Raw genomic sequence first — 6,000 nt, forward strand, 5'->3', positions numbered from 1 at the left:
TTAAGGAAGAAATTTTATTTCTTCCTGAATCGTGCTAAAAATATTTTGCTGTCAAAATTAATAGAAAGAAAATAGTGGACAGTGTGCATAGTTGTGTAAAGGGAAGCACACTCCTCAAGGTGACTACCCAGGAGATATGCAGTGCCCATGGTTCATGCAGCTCATGCTGTGAGGGGCCCTCAGCAATCTCAGGTGCAGCTACAGCATATTTGAGGATATGGTTTCTGAGAAAGGGAAAGACCACAGAATGTCCTAGGACAAATGCAGACACAGTAAACTTCTACCTACAGGGAAATGTGAACTTAAGTCTGATATCAATAATTGTATAAAAGGCGGGAGTGCTAGGCCTCTGGTAGGGCCATTAATGTAAAGCTTACCACGTTATAAATTTAAGATTTCTTGTTATGGAAGTATGTTGCTTACACTTTTGTAAATGAATTTTTCTCAAACCTCAAGTCCTCTTTCTGAACTGTTCTTATGATGGAGAGTCTTGTGTGGTGTTTGTTAATTATGTTCAATTCTAAATATTCTCATTTTTAGTAATCAAGCATTTATTGCAAAATAAGACTCTATCATTATAATTTTTATCTTCCAGATGGTAAAACTCTATTTATAAACTATCAATGCAAATTGAGGTGAGTGATTATAATGTTTTAGTTCTTCCTTAACATGTTGCAAAATATTTTACCTTTTGTTTCCTTACATCATTAGTATGGATTCATTCAATACATCATGGGATATGAGTGCAGTGGTGTGATGTAAACACACATGTTTCTTATTGATATTTGAGCTTTGTTTTTGTTTCTTATGTTACTGCAGCATTTTCCATTATAAAACATGCCCATATCATTTTGCTTTCATTATATATTTTTAGAGTTTGGATAATTAAGAGAAAGAATACAAACAGATATAAGAAGCTGGAAGTATTTGCCAATTTGTTGTCAAAAAGATTATATTTAAAAAATTTTTATTAAAATTGATATTCTTGTGATTTATTCAGCCCTTTACTTCACTTTGTGTATGTTTGTGCTGCTAAAAAATGGTGATGTCAGTATTTCTTGTATTCATTTTGACTTCTACTGTGAACCCCACATTCATAATTTTCTCTGTATTCGACACTGTGGTCAGACAGTTGGAGGCACAGGGTTTTGTTTAATGGCAAATTGCTGTTAGACAATGAGGCTGGAATTGTAGTGATTTGATAGAAGAAACTGACAAATTCTTTCTATTAACTTTTCATTTGGAGTAATTTTACATAAACCAAAAAGTTGCATAAAGTTTCTGTAAAATTCCAGCAGAATAGACAATTTGTCTTAATATTATTACCTTACATTATTATGGATGCATTTGTCGATTTATGAAAGAACATAGATACATTTTTATAAATAAAAACCAAATTTTATTCATATTTCACTAATTTTTCCACTATTGTTGGTTTGTTTACTTTGAACAACATTTCCATTATGCTCTTAGACTACCCAGAAATATTGCTCTTAGACTACCCAGAAAACCGAAGTGGAGAGATAAGATGTCTATAATTATCAGCTGACTTTCATAGTTTGTTTTATGTTGTTTTATTCAACTTCTTACTCCATTTGGTTTTCTTTCACAGAGAAGCAGTCTGAAGGAGGTGTGGATACAGGTGGGTCTGAGTCCACAATAACATAATCAGGGGCTACTAGGGACATTCAAAAGTGCAGTGCATTTTAAAATGTTATTTATTCCTACTAATGAACACTCATATTTTTATATTTATGCATTTCTCTGATTTTCATAAGAAACCTATTAATAGAAAACTCATAAATAGAAGAAATATAACCTGAGCCTGAAAGAATTTTCAGGATTTTACATAACCTGATCTGTGCCATAGAACAAACAGAAGGATCTGGATTTGAACCAAGGTTTACACAATCTGGCCCAGATGTGCTTAGGCATCTCCTTTCTCTGTCTTTCCTCCTTTGGTCCTAGAGTAAGATGAACACTGCTGGTTTACGCATTGCTATTCTTTATTCTGTAATAAGTGGTTTCCAATGGATCCAATGTACATTCAGACTTTGATTTATATTGTTATCTTTTTAGTGGCTATGAAGTTCAAATTACAGATGTTGGTCAGGAATGACCTGAGAACACAATTAAAATGGTATTAACTAAAGAAAACAAATAAGTATTAATTTACACAATATATATTAGTTCATTATAAAAATTTAATTGTTTCTGCTTACTCTAAATGGGAGATATAAACACAGTTGAGGTTTTATTCTTGCATAAAACCCATTATACTTCATCTTTTGTAATATATATGTATACATATATACATATTTATTTACATATATATGTAGAAAAGAGTATATGGACACACATTTGCTATTTCACTGATATATTTCAGTGACTTGCAGGTGAGGACACTTTCATTCATTCTTTGAAGTTGTGTTTGTGGACTGATGTCAAGAATTCAGGTAATTACCTGGAGGATTTGTGGAGGAAATTTCTGCAGGCAAGGCTGCTGGCTTCTTTATGTAAGAAGTACATAAAGAAGTAACTACAAACTGGTAAAGGCCCGTTATCATAAGCAACATTTCCACACTTTCAAATTTGACCTCATGATAACCCTGGGAGGTGAGATAAATGAACATCTCTGCCTGATGACATAGTTTCATCAATTTGAAATATTTATCTTGAGTTATACCTGATGAGAATGGATCATGTTGTAGTAAGCATTGGCAAAGGATGAATGAAGCCTCTAGACTTTGGCTGATAGTTAACCTCTTCTCTTCCTTACCTAGGTGGTTGTTGCTGATTTGCATGTTTAGGGGATTGGCCGTTCCTCATCACTTGCTGGATTTCCTTCACCAAGTTGCCTCATTCTAACATGAACAGGGAATTAGAGTTTTCAAGTTTACAAGTGGACAGAAATTCTAGAAAGATCAACCTGCAGTGAAGTCCTTGCTGGAAAAGAAAAATTCCCATCCATTTCCTGTTGATCCAGGGGAAAGGACTTGGTTTGGGCATGAGGACAGAGGTGCTGTGTGACATCCCATATCAAGCATCTGTTGTTTACTTGAACATAAGGTCTTTAAGCTTGAGTTTCCAATTGGTAGAATGAGATAATAACACCTAACACAGACTGGCTTCTAGACAATGAGTTCTGAGCTGGAGCTGGCCTTGAATTCACGCAGGGATCAAGATAACTCTCAGGAGTTTCATAATACATAACAATATCAATATACCTATATATGTTTCATGGATATTTTAGAGCTAGAAAATTTCCCATGAGTTTTTTTTTTTTAAAGAATGAGTTAATTCATTTAAAGGCCAATTAAACTTGGATTTTTAAAGAAACATAGCAGGAGTAGTCATCATTTTTGAGTACCTTTTAAAGTGCATGTTTTTCTATTTGCTTTTGTAGATAAGACTTTCTACACTAACAGTTGGCATGCTATTCTCTCCTATGGCAGGCATGGTTAATAAATCACTGTCTTTTTCTAATTTCAGAATAGTTCCTAATCATTTGCCCTGGAAATCACTAATAAATTTTCAATGTCACTTGAAAAAAAATATTCTTCTTCTTTAACATATGTGCATGTTTTCATTTCACCTTATTAAAAGCCTGACATTTTGAAGTATTCTATAGTTCATCCCCACCTCAATTTTCTGACCCCTGATAACTACATTCAACAAATGTCACATTTTTGTTCTCAGTGATAATAACTCAATAAGCTCTACTCACAATAATATTAAAATACTTATAAGTAGTCTGCAGGTGGTATACTCCTGTAATCCCAGAGGCTCAGAAGGTGAAGGCAGGAGGATTGCAAGTTCAAAGCTGATCTTAGCAACTTAACAAGACCCTAAGACACTTAGTGAGATTTTGTCTCAAAAAATTAAAAAAGAGCTGGCAGTGTGTCTTAGTGCTTATACACCACAAGGCTCAATTACTGGTATAAAAATAAATCATAAGTAAATAGCAGCTTGTTGGTGTGACTATTACTATTAAAACTAGTTTGATGCAATTTTTATTCTACTTGCAGAACCACATCATCAGTTTTATGTTAACCATTTCATAAGATCATGAAAAATCAAAGCTTCATAACTGAATTTATCTTCATGGGGCTTTCACAAAATCCTACTATTCAGAAAATATTATTTGTTGTGTTTTTGTTGGTCTACATTGCAACTGTTGTAGGCAACATGCTGATTGTAGTGACCATCCTTTGTAGCCCTGCACTGCTGGGCTCCCCCATGTACTTCTTCTTGGCTGTCCTGTCCTTCCTGGATGCCTGCTACTCCTCTGTCATCACACCAAAGATGGTTGTGGACTCCATTCGTAAAAGGAAAGTCATCACGTTTGAAGGATGCATGATTCAACTTTTTACTGAACACTTATTTGGTGGGGTAGAGGTGATTATCCTCTCAGCCATGGCCTATGACCGCTATGTAGCCATTTGCAAGCCTCTGCACTACTCTGCCATCATGAACTGGAGGCTCTGTGGCATTCTGGTGGGGGTGTCCTGGATAGGTGGCTTCTTGCATGCCATCACACTGGTTCTGCTCACTTTCAACCTTCCCTTTTGTGGCTCTAATGTCATCGATCATTTCATATGTGAGTTGTACCCTTTACTGGAGCTGGCCTGCACTGACACTCGTGTCCTAGGCCTCTTGGTGATCGCCAACAGTGGGTTAATCTGCATCATCAACTTCTCCTTGTTGCTGGTCTCCTATGGCGTCATCTTGTTCTCCCTGAGAAAACACAGTGCTGAAGGGCGGAGGAAAGCTCTGTCCACCTGTGGATCTCACATTACTGTTGTGGTTTTGTTCTTCGTCCCATGCATCTTTATATATGCACGGCCTCCATCTACCTTCTCTTTTGATAAAGAAGTGGAAATGTTTTACACTGTCTTCACTCCCTTGCTCAATCCTTTGGTTTATACTCTGAGAAACAAGGAAATGAAACGTGCCATGAGGAAATTGTGGAAGAGACTTGGTGGTTTCTGATAAATATATTATATTACAGTACAAAAAGTATGATGTAGAGTATAAAGAAGTTATTATTTAGTTAGACAATTTTTGGCATATTCCTTATATGGAAAGAGATTACATAATTCTAAGATGACATTATACTGAGGGGGGAGTAAGTGTTGCCTACTAAATAGCTGTCATATGAAAATTAAAGATAGTTCAATTTAATATTTTCTTAAATTTATTAAAAATTGGAAATAATTTAATTTGTAAAAATGTTTTCCATTCATATTATGCTTTGTAAAATAGAAAAATATTTGTGGAAGAAAATATTAGAAATTAGAACACTTGAAGTGAAAAGAATGTTCAGTATCAGAATGTTTTCTGATACTGAAGTCATTGATTCTGATGTATAACATCAGGATTTAAGAATATCAAAGAGATGCTCTTTTAAGGCACACTTCATCTTAAATGTGGATCCAGTATCATATGCTAGAGTTGAGACACTTCTTGAATTTGAGGATAACATCTGATTGGTCCACTGCTGCCTATGGTAGTGGTCCCTTGGGTCAAGTGACCACCTCATACCAATCAGCTACTGCAGAGAAGTTGGAGCTATTCCACAGGAGGGTCAGCATTACAATCAAAGTTAACTTCTGAGACAATGCACTACTAGGTATATCAGGTCAAAGCTACAGGCGTAGTGGGCACACTTTCCCCACACTCCCACAGAGGGAATAGAAACCAGAAGTACCAGATGTAAATGCAGATTTTCAAAAGAGGATTGACTACAGTTTACTTGGTGATTTTCATTTCCTGAGTTCATGTTCCCAAGTGCAAATCATTCATTTGAGCAATTATCAATAAAGAGATCATTCCAATTTATAAAAATACTTGGTTTTATTACTATGCTTTATTAGTCTCAGGTTGCCAAGTGTAACAGGTAGTAAATTTATTGAGAGTTTAATATTTATTTATTTATTCCAAAAAAACAAAAACAAAAACAAAAAACGGACAAAACACTCATGACATGCCAGTTTAGTA

General features: G+C 35.1%; 1 pseudogene; it reads left to right on the forward strand.

The window, feature by feature from the left end:
• The first annotated feature begins 4,068 nt into the window (after positions 1-4,068).
• On the forward strand, positions 4,069-5,053 carry LOC124100193 (olfactory receptor 4C15-like; annotated as a pseudogene).
• The last annotated feature ends 947 nt before the right edge of the window (positions 5,054-6,000 follow it).

The sequence above is a fragment of the Marmota monax genome, unplaced genomic scaffold (assembly GCF_021218885.2).
Source record: "Marmota monax isolate L192 unplaced genomic scaffold, Marmota_monax_Labrador192_F-V1.1 WCK01_AAM20220418_F8-fsc00047, whole genome shotgun sequence".
NCBI classification, from domain to species: Eukaryota; Metazoa; Chordata; class Mammalia; order Rodentia; family Sciuridae; genus Marmota; species Marmota monax.